Source organism: Meleagris gallopavo, chromosome 2 (genome assembly GCF_000146605.3).
Source record: "Meleagris gallopavo isolate NT-WF06-2002-E0010 breed Aviagen turkey brand Nicholas breeding stock chromosome 2, Turkey_5.1, whole genome shotgun sequence".
Classification (NCBI taxonomy): Eukaryota; Metazoa; Chordata; class Aves; order Galliformes; family Phasianidae; genus Meleagris; species Meleagris gallopavo.
The window spans coordinates 23,500,873-23,522,356 of NC_015012.2; the positions used below are offsets into that span (position 1 = coordinate 23,500,873).

Consider the following 21,484-nt stretch of genomic DNA (forward strand, 5'->3'; position numbering starts at 1 on the left):
AAGGAAAAAAAAAAAATAATATATATATATAGTCCTATCTTCGTAAGTTAGTTCTTCTAGCTTCACTGTTTGTATGTACTTGTACTTGTTTGTATTTACTTGTATGTAAATGCTGTAAGAGATTGCATCGAGATCAGATAATGCACACTGGCCTGGGCTTCTTCTACTTAACGCTAACTTCCCTTTGAGCAATTACCATCAGTTGGACTAAGTGTTTCAGGAGAATAGGATCAGATCTTAGTCTTTCCTGCACTGACTATTTTGAGAAATAGAAAGCATTCATCTTACCTTCATTTCCCACAAACCTTTGAGTACTCAGAGCACTCAAAGTTAGAAGAGTGACAGTTTTCAGTAACAGCTGGCTGCCTGCACCCATGCTCCTCTGAAGAGATTAGATTGGAGAGTTATGTTAAGTTAGATGTATTTTGGGCTGTTCTTTCTAAGCCCTTTAAGTTAAATGTGAGACTTATTCAGAAAAACATCGCTATTAAGAAAAGCATTTAAGCACAAGATAAAACATGATTCTAGATAGGAATCAACAAGCCTTTGATCAGATGTTTCTTAAATTAGGTCCTTACAGAGTTGATCTCATATCATCTTTTTCTTTCTTTCTCTGCTGCAAAAAAGATGTTATCTTCATGACATCTACTATAAATCCATCTCCAATACTTGTGTAATCCATTACCAATATCTTGCCACCTCTAGATTTTTAATGCAATCCCCCATAATTCTCATTAAAAGTGGTACCAGTGTTGCTATTTTACCAATGTCCTGAATTACAGAGAGGATAATTTTCCCACTCTCACAAAAAGAAAATAGTACTTATGAAGTCTAGTCATCTTTGCTTTCCTCACTGCATTCTCCTTCCTGAAAATGGAGAAAAAGATTTATTTTGAGGCAGTGATGTTTCCCAGAGGGATTGCGGGTCAACTCTCAAGACATTTGAGCTTTTGCAACCTCAGTTGCTGCCAAAAAACTCTTCTCTTTCATGACTTTAGCTATGGGTGACCCTCTATTAAAAGTCTTGTTCTGCTGTGATTTATAAATATATCTTAACTGATAAATGAATTATTTCCTTCAGTTAGACTATTGTTATGTAGTTAAGATACATTGCTAAGCAGTGTTAGTAAATTCACAGCACCGCAGTAGAATTACTAGTTTGTCAGTTGTCTTGTGTTTTCATTTCTTGTAGTTATGCCCTGTACATTTTTACCTTTCTAGCATGACTTGGACTCAGTTTGAGTAAGTATTGTCAATCATTATTGCATGATATAGGAAACAATACTAGAAAACAAGGTCTTGCCATTTTCAATCTAACAGAACAGCTCTGTTGCTGATATTGTCTGACTGCATAACAGATGGTCTAGTGTCCCATGAGAAGACAGCCACTTCCTTGCATAATAAACAAAGAAGGAGAAGTTGTCTGCAAATCATTAGCATATTGTAAAGTTAGATGCAATGTCTTGATATTGTCAGAATGGGTTCCTCAAGCACATTTCTTTGATATTCTGTCATAAGTTAGATACAAGACAGCATTAAATCAAAATTAAAACTTTAAAAGGCTGCCAACTGTTTAACTGTTCCCAACAAAAGAACGCCAGTAAAAATATCCTCCATTTTCTAAATATTGACAGCCAACTAGCTGATAATAAAGGTTTGAGTATGGGTACCTTTTATTAGAGGGAGACAAGATTATTCAGCCCACGTGTCACATTCCCAACAATGTGGGGGAGATTCCTTTTTCCTTTCTACAAATCAAGACATTAGTTCTAGTGCTGTTCTTGCTTGAAGCGCAGATTTGGTATTGTATAGTGAAAGCTTGTGAAATTCTTGGCTGTTTTAAAAGTATTTTCCCTTAAAATCGAAAGTTAACGTGTTATGTGTATATAGATATAGATATATACACACACATAAGTATGTATATGATGTGTATATATATATATACATTGTATGTTGTATTTAATAATGTATGTATAATGTAATTATATAGAGAGAATATACAAGGGCTACTCCAAAATTAATACCTCCTATTTCATGATGTTAGCCCACATTGTCAGAGGCAAATGGTGGTGTTATGGCAGTAGAGAATTTAACCTTCCCCCCACTATCCCATTACACGTTGTTGCCATGTGATGGATGGCAGCAGAGCGGCTGTCTGATAGAATGGCGTCTGACATGGAAGTGTGTATGAAGTAAAGAAGTGGAACTGAATTCCTACATGCAGAAAAAAATGGCAGCCATTGACATTCATCAAGGCTTGCTGAATGTTTCTGGAGACCAAACAGTGGATGTGAGCACAACGAGACGGTGAGTGGTGCATTTCAGCAGTGCTGACAGCAGATCACCTCTACTGATGCAGATTCTTAAGGGAATGTCATACAGGCTCTTGTTCATTGCTGGTGAAAATGCATAGCAAATAGTGCCTGTGTTGAAAAATAGTATTTTGTAGCTGAGAATTTGCTCTATCAATTAGTGCTCGTGCTCTTTGTATGTCGTAGTTTCTTTGGAAATATATAGCATGCATTACTTTCAGAGAAGCCTACTTATATACGTATGTCTATGGCTGATTGTTTCTGAAAAGAAATAAGTGACGTGTTGCCATTTGCAGAGGAATGAAGCTTTTTTGTGGGGAAGCAGGTTTTGCACCTTTTAAAAAGAGTACTAAATATGGTGTTCCAAAATTAAGCTACAAATTATTCTTTCCGATTCTGCCAGAAAAACAAAACATAGCAAACCATTTTTGTACATCTTAAACTTTTTTTAACCAATGACTTATGGCACTGTTGGCACAGCATCTTAAAAAAAATAAAAGGGGGAAAAAATGGAAAGAAAAAAAAAATCACCCAAATTCCAGATGTGTAATGCTATTTAAGTTTGGAGATCATGGTGTTACTGAGCAATATGCTATTTACTTATTTGCCCAGATAGGTTTTAAGTCCTCCACCATAAAAGTTCAAAACAGAAATAACCCCAGTGATTTGTGGGGAAAAAAATCCAATCTGGATAGATTTAGTTGAAGATCTACTTTTTGTCTGTCTTGAAGTTAGGAAAGTTTTAAAGCTAGAACTAAAATCTTTCCTGGGCATTGCTAAAGACATTAAAGGAAGTATTTTAAACTGAAGCATTGCCAAAATACGAAGAGAAACACTGCAGACTGTTTCTTTTTGTCTATTATCAGTTTTATTACTCATATTTCTGTTTCTAGAACACAGTCTTAGCAGAGAAAAGTTCAGAAGAAAATATACTAAAATTAATGTAAGCCCCACTTAACACTTTCTTATATTATGTGCTTTACACTGACAGAAATGGCTCTAATTTGCTAAAAAATGGGTAGAACTAAGAGAGGGATTTTTTCAGAAAGAGTAGTCATTTGAGTTTTTATATTCACAATATGTGAATAATATGCAGCATAACACATCTCCTGAAGTGTTTTGACTTTTTAGATTGTTAGTTATGTGTACATTTTCCACTTGACCTCTTTGAGAAAATACAGAAGTTTCTCCATAATCTATAATGTATGAAATTCTACGTTTTCTGGAAGCACAAATCCTGAAAATGCAACTTCACTTTTCATTGCTTGTAACTAAACTTGCACTCTGTGTTCCTATTTCATTCAAAGATGTAAACTGCATATTACTAGAGTACCATAAGCCATGTACATTGCTTATGATGTTTGTTAATTAGCAAATTCAGATCATCTAGATGTACTGTAGGAGTCTAACCTCCTTGAGTTTAACCTAGGATTGTGTGAAAATTGTCAGATTATTTTAAAATTTCTGCTATTAATCTTCCATTTCTATTCATTGTTCTCTCTATCTTTACTTGTCTTAGGAAAAGAAATGAAACACACTTCTCCATAAAGGCTATGTACATTGTAAAAGTAACAATGCCACACTTACAGCAAACACTGTAATAATAGGAAACAAGTATATTATTCTATAGCTCATTCTTTATCATATAGAATCTATGTATGTGCAAAGGACCTCGGGACAGTTAGTAGAGTACAAAACGGGGCAGGGGGCTTGAGGCAGGGTTTTGATGCTTTGAAGCAGCTTTCCACTGTATTTGAAACAGTGCAAAGAATAGTAACTTTTCCTTAATCCTCTCTCTGAATAAAACAATAATGTTTCAAAGGCTGCAACAGTTTTGAATATATAATTAAGCTAAGCCCCTTTAACTTAGCACCATAGTAATTCTATGGGATCATATGTAACCAGTGGTTAAAGCGAATAACTGGATAAAGATTTGTGCCTTGAGTTTAGCAGGACCTCTGAATCATACTTTGAACCAAGCCAACCCTGAGCATTCTTTGCCCTCATTCATTCCCACTAGGCCCTTTTCTGAAAAGCACAGGCAAAACAATGCAACAACTCTTTTGAGGAGGGCTTTTTAGGTCCTGGAAAAAGTTTAAGAGAATAGAAATATTTGGGCTGCTCTGTTTGTAATGAGAGTCGTTGCACTGCCTTTTGTACTTGTTATCATCTTCAGTAAATTTGTAAGCCTGCTAGAGTAGACTACAGCTAGAATTCGTACGCTTCTTCCAGTGAGGCCATGAAACAACAGTTTAGAAAGATAAGTGCTTCTACAATACTATAACTACAGCAGGTTTTCTCATATTGGTGCAAATAATTATTCTTAGTATTAGAAAGTCTTATAATGCCTCCTTCACAATGGTCAGTGATTGAGTCTGAGTCAGCCGTTTGGATTACAAAATTACACTGCTTAAGTGTTTGTTCTGTACATTGATTTCAATGCTAAACTTTCTCCTTTCTCCTTTTGCACTTTATAACCTCTGATCTCATATGTCAGAAGAAAATGACGACGTCAAACATGAAATCAAAAGCACTAATGCTACTGATAATGTGCTTCAAATGAGAGATTAAGAGATCGGTTTAAAATGATGGAGGAGAAAGGCAAGGAAGGGAAAATAAATCAGAATCAGTGAAGGAAAGGTTTTGTGCTGATCTTAACAGCGCAGCCAAAGTCCATGAGAGCAATTGTGTTCAGTTTATATCAACAGATATAGCTGGGGGTTCTGGCATCAGATACTATGATCTGATGTGTATTATGGGTTTCTTCAGAGATCTGCTCCATCTCTTGATTTCTGCTGCTTCTGTTCTGGCACACTGGGTAGCAAGTGATGCTTGGTGCTGGAGCCGAAGATCTCAGACCACAGCCCTAGCTATGTTTTGGTAGTATGGTAGTCTCTAACAAAGATGAGAGCTATGGCTCACCAATCCAGTTGCTTCACTGCAGCAGACAAGAACATTACTGCAATCTTGTTTATAAATATAATGCCTTTCATGGTAAAACAGACAGCATCTTGCTTGCACAGCCCTAGCAAGCTGCACAGGAAGCATACTGCCACAACAATTGGGGATTTTCCCCTAGTTTCCAGTTACATTGAGAGCTGTGCCATGCTCTTTGCTCACCGTGCTGCCTAGAGCAGATGAAATAATTGAGTACATTCAAGTCCTTCTTGGCCTACATTTTGTTGAGCTAATAAGCCAAGTTCCCTTACTTGTCTCTTGTTAGACAGGCTATCCAATACTCTTATCATTGGAATTGTCCTTCTTTGTACATTTTCCAGTCTGAGTTTACCTTTCATAAATGTCAGTGATGAGAATTTATATGCACAGCCTCAGGTGAATTAGTACCAGGGCATGGTGCAGGAGTTTTAATAATTCCCTTTTGTACCTTGCCTGAAGCCTCCTGAAATTGCATTTGCCTCTGTAAGTGCTGACTGTGATCAAATAAAATACCATGCTCACTTTCCTACTTTGTTGCGTAAATCATGGTCTTGGCTTGTAAAAGAAAGTCTGTTTTTCTGTTGTTGATATAAGACTGCTGTCTATGCAGCTAAACTCTGTTAAGATCATGCCTGTGCAACGCTCCTACATGGACTGGGCTCCCTGGCTCTTTGTGGTCACCAGCCTTTGTTGCAGAGCACACTTATGTTGCTTGTTACCAACTTCGTTAATGAAAGTATTAAATACATTCTGTTCCAGCCTGATAGCCTTTGAGGTGCACATCTAATAACCTTTCAGTTCTTCAATTGACTTTTTTATATGATCAATTGTCCTTGAGGTTTTTTAAATGTAATAAAATACTGGTACTTAAACTCACCATTTTCATAATAAACTGATTTCTTCCTTTGAAAATGTTCCTAATGATTTCATGAAAGCTGATTTCCTTCTTTGTGCAGACAGAAGTACTTCATCAGAGTGCTGCAAGGGTAGTGTATTACATCTACCTTTGGCATGCCTCAGGTGTATTTTATTCTGTTTTCTTTTTACATTCAATTAGTCTTATTTTAACCTTAATTCTTCTTCCTAGGCTCTTGTTTGTTACTGAATAACAGTCCAGGCTGAGTTCTGTGGTTGCTCATATTACTCTTTCCCCTTTCTGAAGAGGGGGAACTAGGTTTTTTATTCTCCAGTCATGTAGTATGAGGCAGTCAGCACTTTTGTATCAAGACTACTTTGTATTTTTGACTTGAGTGCATTTCACTCTGAGAATTTCCTTCTATCCTGTACAACTTTCACACTAATTACCTTTCTCTGTACTATTGTTCAATTTCATTAGAAAATGAGTTTCTCTCAACAGCAATAACAAGATCTTTGTGAGTAATTTCCCAAATATCATAATTAAAATCTTTGTTTCATTGTGTTCTCAAGTACTTTGCTAACCCCAGACAAAGAGGGGATTTTCATTGTCGCAAGCAGGATTCAGATATCAAATCTCTCTCTTTCCTCTGCCTTACACCTTTAGAAAATTTTCTCATGAAAGTGTATATGATTTCTGAGGTGGGGAGTAATGTAAGGAGCCAATACCTGACTTTTTCACACCTGCCAGCTCTGTAGCACCTCCAGCCTTTTTCTTCAGGGCTTCAATAATTAAATCTGTGTGAAGTTTCACACATAAAATGGAACTGGATGATTCCAGCATCTAATCAGGTCAAAAGCTAAATTCCTCTAGTGTGCAACTTGTTGCTCTTGGCTGAATTGCAGCCCTGTAAACTGGAAATGTTAGATGAGATCTTTAACTTTAAAATATTAACTTTTTTTCTTTTTCTTTTTTTCTTTTTTTGCCATAGATAGAGAATCACCACATCACACAGCTGGCAGTGTGGTATCGCTGCTGACATCTTTTCTCTGCACCTTGAAACTTAAATTGCAGGATGTCTTTCTACACTCTGTTGCAATGTCTCTTTGCTGTTCTAATTGCAGGAGAACATGTGGCTGACACAAAGCATCCAAAAGCCTTGACCCAACAGGCTGATCCACTGCTAACATAGAGCAGTGTAGCTACATATTTGTGCGCTCTGAGGAGTTGGCCCCAAAGGTGACAAACTCACTCAGGAATTAGTTGTGTGTTCAGTGACTGATAATACCAGTTTAAACAGGAATGTGTAGTTTGTCATGGATGTTTTGAGTTGTGTAAACTGACTGTGACATTGGTGCCTCTCCCATGAGAATTACAAGCTCTGATTGTACAAATTAGGGTTCTTTAGAAGAATAAGGTGAGGAAGCTGTGCAGATAAGTAAGCACATGTATACAGGTTTTAAACAATGTCTATTGTAAGATTTCACATCATGCCTAGTGCCTAAAGCTAGATGCCTGTTTGCTGCCTACTCTAAAGTCAGACTGCCAATGCTATTTTGTTTTTGATGTACTTAAAGTACTGAAAACTTTTCTTAAGTTTCCTGTGCCCTTCCGAAGGGCACGCAGTGGATAGGCTAAGCTTGGCACGCTTTCATCCTGGCTACATAGACTGGCAAAGTCTATGGATAACTGAGAGCACAGTTGGAAAATACAGCTCTCCCACTTTTTCCAGATGAGAATCTTAATAGCAGTCTTTATTTTGGCAGTCGATCACTTCTATCAAGATAGAGTTGCCTTTGGCCAAGCCTCTGCTAATCTTTTCTAAGTCACAAATCATTTCTTCATTCAGCATGTCATTTGACATCTTCAGTGTTATAAATTAGTTCAAGAGGGTGGACACCCAATTCAGCTCCTCACCAAGGGCTCAGTTCTCATGTTTTCTGAAGTTATTTATCTTTGCTTTAGGGGACAATGCAGTTTTACTCACTCACTGCACTGTCAAGAGAACAAGTCCCTTTGAGCCAAACACCTGCTTTCCTTTTCAGAGAATGATGGGGAAATGCCTTTTAAAAAGTCTCTATTTATCTACTTTCTTAATTTACCAGAAGTTCCTGATTACTCCAATCCCCAGAGATTTAGTAAAATGTCATAGCAGACCAAAGTCAAATAGAAAAGCAAAATTAACGTAATTGCCTTTCTTTTGCCACAACAGAGATGAAACCATGGCATTGTGCCCTCAAGGCTACCAGTCCCTCATTGTGTCCTGCACTCAAAATCCACCCATGAATGGTCTCTAACAATAGATCACTTAGGGCCTGTGAGATATGGCCCTGGCAGTCTCTGATGCCTCCACAATTTGGAAGCCAGTCAGAGACACACGGAATGTTCCTTCACCTTCCAGGCTCCTCACATAGAAACTTCCCCTCAGATTGGAAGTAGAGATGGCCACGTTTGTTAGGAACTGCTTATGATATTCACGGAGACTTTGATCTGTCATAATTTCACTCTTATTCATCACTTTCTCTTCTCTAACAGATTTAGAGAAAGATCATAGAATCACAGAAAGAAGTCACGAAACCTTATTCTTCTTTACTCCAGCAAGGGTTTAGGAGAGTTCAGCATTCCTAATTCTCTCAGTATATTTGGAAGTCACATTTGCAGTTGTTCTTTTTTCCATAGGTTCTAAGGTGGTGATTGTGCTGTGTTGTGTTGCCGTGGCCTCTACGTACACCAGATCCCTATCCTTGCAGTGTTCTGTAGTGTCACAGGAAAAGCTGTTACTGTGGCACATCTGAGCCCTTACAGCACCAGGAAATCTTAAGTAACAGATCATGTTCTGCTAGCTAGCAGATGAGGAGTACAAATATTTCAAGCACGTGTTATAGATTTGACTCCAATTAAATTTGTTGTGACTTCTGGTATCTCTTTTATTGTATCAGCGCTTGTGAGCTCAGTCACTTACTAAAGCTGTATTGTGCTGTAAAAGCACACAGGAAGAAGTAAGTTGTGCTACCAAATGCTTTAGTCTTGGGTGATGATGCTTATGGCTTTTTGATATAAAATGTGCAGAACAATATAACTTGTTTCTGGTCTTACTGTCTAAGCTCAGTATAGAACATTGTCATGACTATAAAAGTGACTACTACGCCCACAGATAGGGGGCCTGTAAGCTGTGGCTCACTCCACTTATGCCTTCATGCTGCTTCCAGAATCTTCCTTAATCAAGTCCTGTCTGGGCTGCAGCATGTTCACCTGTAGGCTGAAATAAAGAAGTCAGCATCACCTTTGGACTGGATGTTTTCCAACTCAGTCTGTGTTTTGGAAAATATTTACAAGTTACAGAAATAAGAACAACTATTAAGAAATTACTTTAACTAAAGGGTTTTGGTTAGGTTTTCCCAATGTTAATATGCAAATTTTGACTGGATATTCTTGGTACCAGAATATCAAAGATTTAGGTGCAAATCTGAAGTCCAAGGTGATTTAGAACAAGGATTTGGCTCTTCCTTTTCTTGGGTAAATACTCTAAACTGGAGAGCATTGATGATTTTGTGGGGAAATTTTCATATTATCAGTAGAAGTTCCTATACTTTCTAAAAGAATAACTACAGGATGAGCAGAAGAGACAGATCGAGTCTATAGAACTATTGTGGAGTTTAGTAATGAGAATAGAACTGTTGGGTTTTTTTTGTTTGTTTTTTGTTTTTTGTTTTTGTTTTTTTTTTGTAGCTTCGGATCATAGCCTTTCAAGGCGAGACAGAGATCCTTGTCTTTTAATGCCCTGTCTGCTAAGCTTTCTCACTTCCAGCAGTGGGGAAGGGTCAGAGATTGGTAAGGATTCCAGACCACAATTTTTTTATGTCTGATTCAGTGAGGAGTCAGGAAGTACATTGCAAATAAGAACGTATTGGCATTGGGATGATGGAAATGTCTAAATATTCATGATATGTTCATTGAGTATTTTGGCATAGCAGAACTGTGTTTTCGATTCTCAGACATCGCACGTTAGTGTAGAGTATGCAAACAGTGAATTTCATGTATTTAAGGTATCTTTTAACTGTGTACTTAAATACTAATCTGTGAGCAGTTGAACATATATGTATATACACATATATACTTGCAAATATTTTCCATAATAGCAACTCTGACAAATGTTAAGTAGTTCAATATATAATTGCGCATCTAAATGCAAAAACTGTTGCATAAGCAAAATACTGGATTTATTAAGAAATGTATGTAATCTTACAGGCACAGCAAATTTACAAGCACATTGTCTCTATCTGGTGACCATATATATTTTTGTTTATTTGTATTCCTGTTATTGTACTTGAAGCTAGCAGAGCCCTTTCGTGCAAACAAACTAGACTCTACAAGGAACTTCAAAATCAATTGTTTGTGATGAAACTATTTTAGCTAAGAGAATATAATATATAAAGGAACAAGAGCCTGGTGCCTTTTATTCTGAAGAAAAACTTCCACAACAGTCATCTTGTGAACTCAGGCTTGATTGGGAATAGTAAGAAATAAGAAAATCTGGTAAAATATGAAGTGTATATAGATATAAACATTATTTTCATTTTTCTTTTTATCTCCTTGAAAAATTTAATTGGATTTTGACTAAAGATTATAGTGTCTAAGTACAGAGGCTTGATCTCTGAAATATTAGGGAAAACATTTGTCTGTGAATCTGTTGGAGAGGAGCCTGCACCCTGGGAGAGCCCTTAAGTTTTAAATCTGTTTTTGTTCAGGTAACATTTTAATTTGCTATCTTTCTACTGGATTTGGTAAGGACTTGCCCCAGAATGGCTCAGTACAAATTAATTTTCAAAAATTACTACGTTTAGAAAAATGGTAGTTCTCAAGACCAAACACATAATCTCATACATGAAACACACCTTGGGTTTTATTCATTTCTCACTGACACAAGGTGTAATTTAGTTGTCTAAAATGGAGTCATTCATGATTTACGTCAATAGCATGCCAACAAAGGCTATTTTTAACATGCAACCAAATGACATCTAATTTTTTCACATTCACTCTACAGTGTTGTATGCATCCTCGGTGGCATTATTAACTGGAGCTTTTCAAACAGACGAAGTATGTTACTGTGGCTAAATTGTAATGAAAGAAGAGATGGCTGTTTGCCAATAAATGGTGAGTAGCTTGTAGAAGCATGTAATTACATAAATCACAAACATATGCAGAAGATGTTTTCTCTTTACATTTAACTGGCGTTGCCTCGAGCTATAGCTGCTTGCAACTCTATTTAATTACCATAATTATTTTAAATGTGTATATCTGGGCAATCTTTGAGCTTTATGAGAATGTTATTCATACCTTATCAGTAAAAATCTAAAGGGTCCCATTCTTTCCCCAAAGAGGCAGCAGTAACCAGGTTTCTCCAGATTTCAGGCATGGAGTGATTGCAACGTTTATAACTTTATTTTGAATTACAGGTTTTTAAAAAACACAAGCCTCTGAAACTAATCATGTTTTGAAATCTCAGTAGATGCTATAACTTCCTGGTAGGAAAATTAAGCCTTGTACATTGTTTGTGAAAAGAAAGTACCTGAAGATGTCCCCATATGCTTCTTTTACATCTTAATTTGCTGACTGGGTAAATGCTGTTTGGCCAAACAGATTGACAAGTATCTAGGAAAGGTATTGACTGTTAAAATAAGCATTTCCTGTGGGAAATGTCAAAAGAATCTGTCAGACGAGCTGGGATTTTTCAGTTACTTTTATCAAGCAGTCAAATAAGATAGAGTGGGACACTTTTAAAATTCTCCTCCGTGCTAGAATAAGCCCAATTCAGACAACTGGTGCTAATGGAGTTGCCCCAGAGTTACCACAGAATAACACATGCTTTTAGTTTTTTTCTCATTTATGTCAGTTTTATATTAACCTCATGCTATTGATGCTTGTAGAGCTACATGTGGTTAAGACCAATACATTAGTTCTGATATGTAGATGATTGGCCAAAATATACATGCCTCAGTTTGCCCTAGCTAATGTTAATTAGTGGGTATAGAGTTCCTCAGTGAATACAGTGGAAATGCTAAAACCCTTGGGAATAACAAATTTGATAGCTAAATAATCAAAAGACCAAACAGTAGGAACCATAAGCAACCGTCATGTATAACTGGTGGAGAAAGCTTATGAATACAGACATGGAATCGTTATGCACTGAAAGAACAAGAAAAGTAAGTTTTATGATAGAAGATAATATAGTTTATTAGTTCAACTCTACAATTTTTAAAAGAAACAAAAACCATTACGTAAGCAAACAAATACACACGCACAGAAACAAATGCCAGTGATGACTTTGACTACACAAACACAGCACTTCTAAATCATTCAGTGTCAGGGACATAGGATGATGGTTTGCATCTTGTCTTTTCATCAACTGCTATAGTTAGCATTGCAAGTGATGTCTCTTTAAACAGCTTTTATAAGTCATGAGGTCATTTTTGTTTAATTGTAATGTGACTTGCCAGCTGTAGATCATATGTGCAGTTTTGTGATATAGCTTAGTCTTTTCTTCCACCACCCAAGAGAAAGCATACACAAAGCATTTTTTTCAGAGATTAGTTACTACATTTTTTTTCCTGAAAATAAATAAATAAATAAATAAAGATGCTAGCCTATGGAATGCCAGTGAACAATGCACTTTCCACATCATAGAGTGGTTTGTTTAATAACCACAAATTATTTCAGGTAATTTGGCACCGGTTTAATTGCACCCACAAGGATATCCTTAACAACAACAAAAAGGTAAGAAAGAACCACCCCTACTATCAACACCATCAGGATGAGCTAAAGGCAAAATTTCCATTCATTAAATTATGATTAGCTTTGGTACTACCTTGTCGATCAAATACTCATACCATGCTGCAGACACACCATAGGGAAACATTTAGTGAAGTTATGAAAAGGAAGCTGATGGAAAGTGATACTTTTCTCATGTATTAAAATGACAATAAAAGCTCTCAGATGAAGGTACAAACTACAGCAGTAAGTAAAAATGCAGGTTATGAGCAGTTGAGGTTAAAATCCAGCCAGATCTTTGTCAGTCAATATCTTTTATTACAGTGAAGAACACAAGGATAAACACAAGATTTCCTAACTTTGAGGAGCAATTAATATGGACTTGTAGTTTGACTTCTGCTCCTTATTATTTCACTTATTTCTAAATCACAGTGTGATTGAAAGACTCTGATGGTGACATTAACCTGCAATCTCTGTAGTATCAGCAGCTATATAGAGGGTGATATATGCCCTGTCAGTAGGTTACAAAGCTCTTTGATGAATAGCAGAAGAATGTGGGAATAGGAAATCTCCCTAGTTATGCCCCTGGGAAGAATATTTCTTGGTAATTTTAAACCAAACACTGAGGTTTGGAACATTCATTTTAATAGCAGATACTGCAGAACTGATGTGAAATTCCATTCAGTTCAAGCGTTTTGGGTTCTTTCTAGCAGCATGAAGAAACTTCCATCCAGCCTCCCTGAAGTACATTTTTCTGAGGCTTACCAAAGGTAGTGTCATACAAAGCAGAGTTATTTATGAAACAACAGTAGCACCAAGCCATCATGTTTCTCCTCATGAAAGCCATGCTCATTATGGCTTTTTTTCACAGTCAGTTTTCCCTATTTCATGAATCAGGTAAGAGCCAACAGATTAAATTTTGATTTATTTGAGAAATCTGACCGAATATAAGAAAAAAAAGAAACCAATCAAATTGATTTAGCATAGTTTTTCCTTAAAACACGGACAAAATTCTGTTTATACCTGATCTAGTATGCCTCAAAATAAAATAAAAATATTTATCCAAGTCAAAAAGAGACCACGGCCTGAGTGACAGTTTCATTGTTACCAGACTGCTGTCCGTGTCTCCAGCTTTGTTTCAAATGACTTTGGTTTGGCTCTGATTGCTACATGCTCCGAAGAGTCTACCTCAATATGTAATTACTTTATCTGTGAGTATGCAGAGCGAGCAATCTGATCTTATTTTGTTGAAATCCTGCTCTTTATCATGGTATCTTTTCAGTTGGGTTTATTAGCGATTAGTTATATAAATACTTCTACATTTAAACTGAAAAGCAGATATCTACGTGATAAGAATTTTACACAACAAACTGCTTTGGAATAGTTTCAGCCTGAATTTCTATTGCATTTCAGTGGATTTCTTTGTATTATGACTGAAACTGTTGCATCATTGGTGGGAGTAAGGGAGGAGAAAAAATAGACTCTACATGTTGATTATAATTCAGTGACATCTGTGAGATAAACATTACTGCATGAAGACGTTTCATTTGACTTTGAAGTCTATGAGATTGCTGTAAAGTTTGCAAAAATCCAACCATCTGTTAAGAATACATGGTAAATTATTCATCTTAAAATTACACAATGAAAGACTGTAGTTCCTGAGACTTGAAGGGGCTGGATATGATTACAAATTAAATTGTAATGTAATATGGGCTCTTCCAGTCAAGTTTTCCAGTAAAAATTGAGGTTGGCTAACTAGTTCTTTCCTGAGCTCTGCTCTATGGATCCGATCCTTCAGGGCACCTTGGCAAGAGACTAGCAGATATTTTAAACCTCTAATTAATGCCAAGTATTTCACTTCACTTTTATTTTTAAAACATGAAAGAAAAAAAAAAAGAAAAAAATCAACTAAGCCAAAGAAAAAACAAATATTTTCCATTTGCCATTTATTACAGATGTCAGACAGCCATAAATATAGAAATGGTCAGCTGCAGGTGCAGCCCAGTTCTGCTGTGTAATATACACTTTGTTCCTATAACACTACTAAAAATGGTCTGGCTGGCTAATAAATATGTAACTAACGTTACATAGTAAAAAGTGAAAATTAATGTGAATGCTGTTGGTGAGCTAGTTATATTAACAAACCAACCATGTAATATCAGCAGGTATAATGACAGACATATAGTGACAAACTTTTAATAGCTTCTGCAAAAACTTTCATTCCTTTCAGTATTGGGAATTTAAATTCAATAGTGTCATGTAACTTTATTTCCCTGTATTTAGGAGGAAAAACATGCAGGAATTTTTAAATTAAACTCACTATCTACTTCTGAGAAAACTCTTTGGGCTTAACCTTGCATACATCACTGTTATCTTACATAATCTTCTGGTAAAGCCCTGTTACCTCCATCAAAGGTTCTGCCCCTTGAGCGATACCCTTTGATAGCTAACTGATAGAGAACTGATAACCCCGTGCTGATAATAAAACCTTTCCCACACCCAGAGCAAGAAGAGAATGCAATCTAAAATGGCAGTGAATAGAGGAAGATGATAAACAAACAAAAGGCTAATTGATTTCTTCTCCCTAGACGCAGAGCTATGTCTGACCAACAGTCCATCTGGCCCCATATCCTTTTGCTGATGTTGCATGATACTTCACCAGAGAACATACTCTATGTTCCCTTCCAAGCTTCCTTCTAGATCCTGTCAGCAGTTGAGAAAGTTTCTGAAATAGACTCATCTTAATCAAGTGTATTTAATAACTATAAAAAAAATCTATCAACTCCAAATTGTCTAATCCTTCTCAGAATCCACTTTGATCTCTGCATCATCCAGTGTCAGTAAGTACCTGTCGCGGCCTTTGCCAGGGTGGTTCTTAGGACCACTGTATTTAAAGCTGTACATAAGTGCTAAAATTACATGCTTGTTGTGGGGAAGTGGGAAATAAGGAAGGAATTCAAATTACTGCATATTTCCATACTACTGTTAAATTTTCATCTCAGTCAAGTTAACATCAAAACTAGGACTTTAGTAGGTGGTGAATAAATCCTGAAATTATTTCATTATTGCTTGCACGTGTGACCGATCATAATTTCTCTAAGAGTGAACACTGAAAAATTTCTTGTCTCCAGATGGATCCTCTCTGTGACTTTGAAGAACTTTAGCTTGGCTGGGAATACTGCTGCCCAAGACCAATTGTGAGTGTGAGGCCAAACACGTGGACAGTCAGGAGCGAGGACCCAGCAGGTTGGTCTGTATTCTTTCCCCACCCCCATGCATGCATTTTCATGAGGCTTGGTTCTTGTGGGCTTTAAACAAATAGAGGGAGGGAGAAGCCCTTTTCATGCCAAGTGCAGGCAGCAGCTCAGCACCCTCTAAGGAAGGAAACATAATGTAGAGCAGAATTTGATGTCTGTGGGTTTAACAGCTGTTTGGGGAAATGGCTGTGATTTTACAAGCCAGCTCCACTACACAAGACAAAAGGCCCTCGGTGGTCTCTGCTTTGTGTGGCATTTTACAGCTATTGAATTTCCTTGGTTACTACATCAGTGAAACTCAGATGAGATGCTTCAAGTCAGTATAGGGTACACCGTCTTTGGCAGTGTTCAAGGCCAGATGGGATTGGGATTTGGTTAATCTAATCTAGTGGGAGGTGTTCCTGTTCACAGGAAGAGAGTTAAGGATGGATAGTCTGTTAGGACTCTTATAGGTCATTGTCCTATGATGCTGTAGGTATCAAGCTGGGAAGAAGGTGATAGGACACTATAGGATACCTGTTACCAAAAGGAGACAACCTCAGAAGTGTCCAATAGGGGTAAGATCCTGTAGGAACTGCAGATTCTTGCATTGTCTTCTCTGCTACCTGAGATGAACTACAATCTGTCATGAAAACAGATGGCTTATCACTTTGAAGAATTAATGCTACCCATCAAATATTTGATGATTACCTATCATTGCTCAAAATGCAAATATTTGTGAAATGTTATTAAAGGAACTGAATGACAGAGAGCCAAAATGGGAGGCAGAAAGAAAGCATATCAAGGATGCATTAGCATTTCTGTGCCTGCTCTTACGTTCTGGAGTTTGTAACAGCCACAAATACAGTTTACTGTTGTCCTTAGGAAGGAATATAGCTGTAAATATAGCTCAGTTTCATAGTTTCTCCAAAGTATATGTAAAAATTATCACTGTTCTAAACAATCTTTCACTCTAGATAACTATATTCCACAAATGTTTCCGATTTCAGATTTCGATTGTGACTGAAATAGTAGGAAACACCCCTAAGAAAGCACTAGTGTTGTATCTCTGTGAATTATAAGATATTTTCAGGATCCTAGTTAGGGTCCTGTTTGGGATCCTGCAGACTGACTCAAAAACAAAAGATTACAAGAAACACAAGAAGAACAGATTTTAATTTAGACAAGGTAACTTCTGCAAAGATAACCTAGTATTTTTCATCTCTATGTTCTTCATCTTTCCATTAAGTTTTGTCTAGCTTTTTTTTTTTCCAGAAATAGAACAGCACTTTGAACTAATCTGCCTCAGAGTAAAAGAGAATACATTGAGAGTGAAATAGTTTTCTAAAACACATCAGTGGAAGAAGAAAGTGGAAAGTGGGAAAGAGACAGAGCTTTTAAAAAAGTCAGCAAAAAAAATGGAATGAGAAAAAGGAAAATTAAAGAGGACAGTATAGTAAAAGGTCTGGTAGTCAGGTATGTAGAGATAAAAATGAGACTAATATGGAAGACGAAAAGGTAGTAGCAAAGGGAAAAAGATGGAAAAATAATTGTGGGCAGAAATGGAGTAGAAAATAAAATGATTAAAAAGCAAAAATAGGAGATGGAAAGATGTAAAGACAGGAAATACGAAAATGTAGGAAAGAAACAAGAGGCGCTGTTATTTAATTAATATATGTTGTTATCTTATTTTAGAGGTAAGTAAACACAAGGCAGTCATGCCAGTTACAGCAACAGGATTGGAAAATAAAATCATACTTTCCTCTGATTTATAACATTCTTTTAGGCTTTTTAGCCTTTTCTTCTATAAGACATGAACATAGTGAAGACTAAGAGGAAACATTTAAAACACCAAATGTGTTTTGAAAGTGAAATGGAGATATTAGAATCAACCCCTACTGAGCAAGCCCACATTAGCCACAGCAGGCAGTGTGTGTACTGACATCTCCAAATCATTCTGTGCCTCTGAACTTCTTTTCCAGTACTTGTAGAGTTTACCCTTGTTATGGTTTCTTTTGTTATGTGTTATGCTTGTTATGGTATATATTTTACAAAATAGATGGCCAGATAGCATTGTCAGGTGTTATGCTGCTTTGTATGGCTGCAGAAGGTTATAAGCAATCTAATACTTGACACCGTGGCTTTGTAGAGAGTTTTATCTCTGCAGTGATGCCGTGGGTGAATCTAAGCCAGACAACAGTCTACCAGATGCAGGCAATCACCACACAGACTCTTTTCATTTTTAAGCCCATATTTTTCATGGAAGAGATCTAGTGTTGGTGTGGTCACTGCTTCACAATTTTTTTTTGTAAGCAGTTATAATGAATACCATTTTAAAACATGAATTGCAAGCTTTTCAGTGAATGTGAGAGGGTGAGCAATGTTTTGTGCTGAAATGAATTATGATTTGTCTCTTGACTTGGAGTGACGAGGAGAGGTGGAGGGTCTGTGACTGATGGTTTTCACTGCTGCAGATGGGGCAGACAGTCTTCTGCTGAGCCATGGGGTCACTCCTGCAGGCAAAGGTCAGGCTAAGCCATGGACCTCTTTTGCTAAGCATTACTTACTCTTGACTTCCAAGTGGCAATGGCAAGAGGTTTTTATAAGTCTAAATTAAAAGGTCCATTGAGTTAGAAAGCATTTGCCAATTTTGTCTTTTTTTCTCAAAGAAGGCTTAGACTTGAGTTCCAGGCACTGGCAGTCAGTGGAAGCATCAACACCAGAACCACAAAACTGAGCCTTATATGGGTGGATGAAGTGTCCTGATCTGCAGAGGGGAAATCCATAGGAGATGAAAACCTTTTCTTCTTTGGGCCAAGAGGAAGTCTCCATCCACAGCATTTGGAATATTTCTAATGTGTGACCCAAACATAACAAAGGTGTGAAGGCTAAAAATGGGAAACACCTACCACAGCTCCAAAACAAGCAGAAAAGAACTCAGGAGTTATGGCTTTCAATGGCTTGTTCCTTAGACCTTTTCATATTTCGCTGGCATCCTCACAGACACTGGCCCACGTACATAGCAAACCCCAGAAGGATCTTAAAACTAACCTGGAAAAGAAAAACAAAAGCCTTATGGATCAGAGGCAGCTCCTGGCCCTAAATTCTGTCCTACATTAAAGTGCTTTTCTTTTTTGGTGATTTTTTTATATGTTTTATTTGAGAGAATGGATTTGGGTTTTGTTTCATACTTTCCTATTCTTTTGCACATTACCAAAGAAAAAAATCAGATCATTGGTTTTGTTTTATTCTGTATTCCACTGAGAGAAGCTATAAAAATTAGATTAAATTTTTGGTTTCTTGTTTTAATGCTAAAAGAGAAAACAACTGAAGAATTAATGTGGGCAGTGATCTGATTTTTCCAGCAGCAGATTTTCTTCTGGTCTTCAAATGGAAAGTCATTATTCACTTTGGTATTAGCCACCACCTTATTTATTTCTTTTCTATGGCTGTTAGTATTGAATCAAACTTTGTTTCTAAACTTTGTGGGAGGAGAGGTGGTTTTAGTGTTCACTGTAATTATGTATTTTGCCTCAAGCCACTGACACAAACATGTTTGCTCAAGGGTCATCAGAAAAGTGGTTGAGAGAACCTAAAGATTTAAATTGGAATTTAATTTGCATTCATGTTTGAGATTTCAGATGCTTGTCTTATCAGAACAAGTCTTAAAATATTGAACTGAAATCTTGAGGGGAAAAAAAAAAACTTTTTTGTGACATTTGCAAGAAGCTTTGGTCAGGACAGGAATTCCAGAGAGGTGGAGTTCCCTTTATAATTTTAACACTCCTATTTTAAATTTTGGAACTACTAGCAAAGGACACTGCTTGAACCTTTTGGTTTTAAATTCAAAATGGTGCAAATTAAGTAACTAGGCCTTGTATTTACTATAGCAGGAAGTACTTTAAATAACTTTAGAAGTCTAGTGTTAACCTCAGCCAGTTAACTTGTGTGATAGCTACAAATTTGTGTTTCTAGAATTCTATCTCAAGTAAATGCTTGTTAAGCTTATGCATTTTTGTAGTGATGTTAGAGTCAAAATAACTGCTTTGCTTTTGCCATATGTATCTTGGAGGTGGATTTTTCTATGAACTCTGAAATTTTGTTACCACACCAAATGTCCAGCTTTCAGTAAATCCATACCTGAAGGGTAAGTAAATTAATCTTGAATTTTGTATTTGAAAGTGTATGTGCTTTTCATGGATTTACGCCAACTAGATTCTCGATTTAAAGAGGTACTGTGATAACCTCAACCACACTGTGGCTAGAACAAACCTCAAAGAATTTGTTCCTAGAGGCAGTGCTCTTTGAAGTGACATCACTGACAGTTTTAACTACTGTAGGTATTTATGAGGTACAAAATGATAAAGTAAATAGGCATAAAATGCGATTTTAACAGCATAAGGATCACCAGACTGGTTTATATTTTTGTCCTCCAAACATATGTTTGCTTAAGTAGTTTTGTTTCCCCTCTGTTTTTTGGGTTTTTTTTCCTTTTCTCTCTTTTATTTTTCTCCATGAAACTGCTCTGAAGAAACATAGAAGCAGAGTTTGCCAACTATAACAGAAAACCTGTAGAAGTTTGGATGTATATATTTACTATGAATTGAACTTGCATATCTTAACTGGTAGTATGTATTTAGCTTGTTTACCTACCGAAGTATTTGGAGGAATATCTGCGTTTTCATGTTGCTTTCAGTGTGCTGCTTTGCTTGTTGGTGATTTATTAATGATGCTCGTGATTTATTACTATCATTTTATTAGATTATTTGCAAATCAGTGACAAAGCACTGTGTGGACCATGCCTTGTTAGTTATAAAAGCATTCAAGAAGCCATGAAAATCAGTTGAGCTTGAACCTATTGAACGAAAGAGCATAGTGCTGTCTATTGATCAGTAGCCTTTAGGTATGTAATGAATAGTAGTAGTTTGGACTCTGTGAGATAGTGTTTTCCTTTGGATCTGATAAATTGCGCTCTTTCGTATTAGTGGTTTGAGATTTGACATAGAACACTCTTGTATTGGTATTTCTTTCACCTTTAGTGCTATGATGAACTTACATGACTAAGGCAGATAAATATAGTTAGAAAACCTGGTATTTTCCAGTACTGTTTTATACACTGAATTAACACTTATCTAAGTTTTAGAAATGGCAGAAAAATTTATCTCTCATGTGTGAATAATTCATGTATTGATTTGGACTGCAGCTAATGTCTTTATTAATATGAAAATTATTCTCAGTTTCTTACTAAATGAGCAAGATATTTAAGTTTATGACCTCTCTTGTTGGCTTGATAGGTACTATTTGTTTCTATTTTCAATATCAGGACTTGATTACTTCTCTCTTTGCTGATTTTTCAACCACTATTTAAAAAAATT

The 21,484-nt window shown here is 36.5% G+C and overlaps 1 long non-coding RNA gene across 2 annotated transcripts in view; it reads left to right on the forward strand.

The window, feature by feature from the left end:
* The window catches only part of LOC116216303, a 43,688-nt gene that overhangs the window by 4,364 nt on the left and 17,840 nt on the right, over positions 1–21,484 (forward strand). Inside the window, exons 2-4 of one of the 2 annotated variants that reach the window (XR_004158816.1) lie at positions 11,150–11,259; positions 12,823–12,879; positions 16,005–16,119. This is a non-coding gene — a long non-coding RNA (uncharacterized LOC116216303). The remainder of the gene's footprint in view (positions 1–11,149; positions 11,260–12,822; positions 12,880–16,004; positions 16,120–21,484) is intronic. The other variant, XR_004158815.1, reaches the window with a different exon arrangement.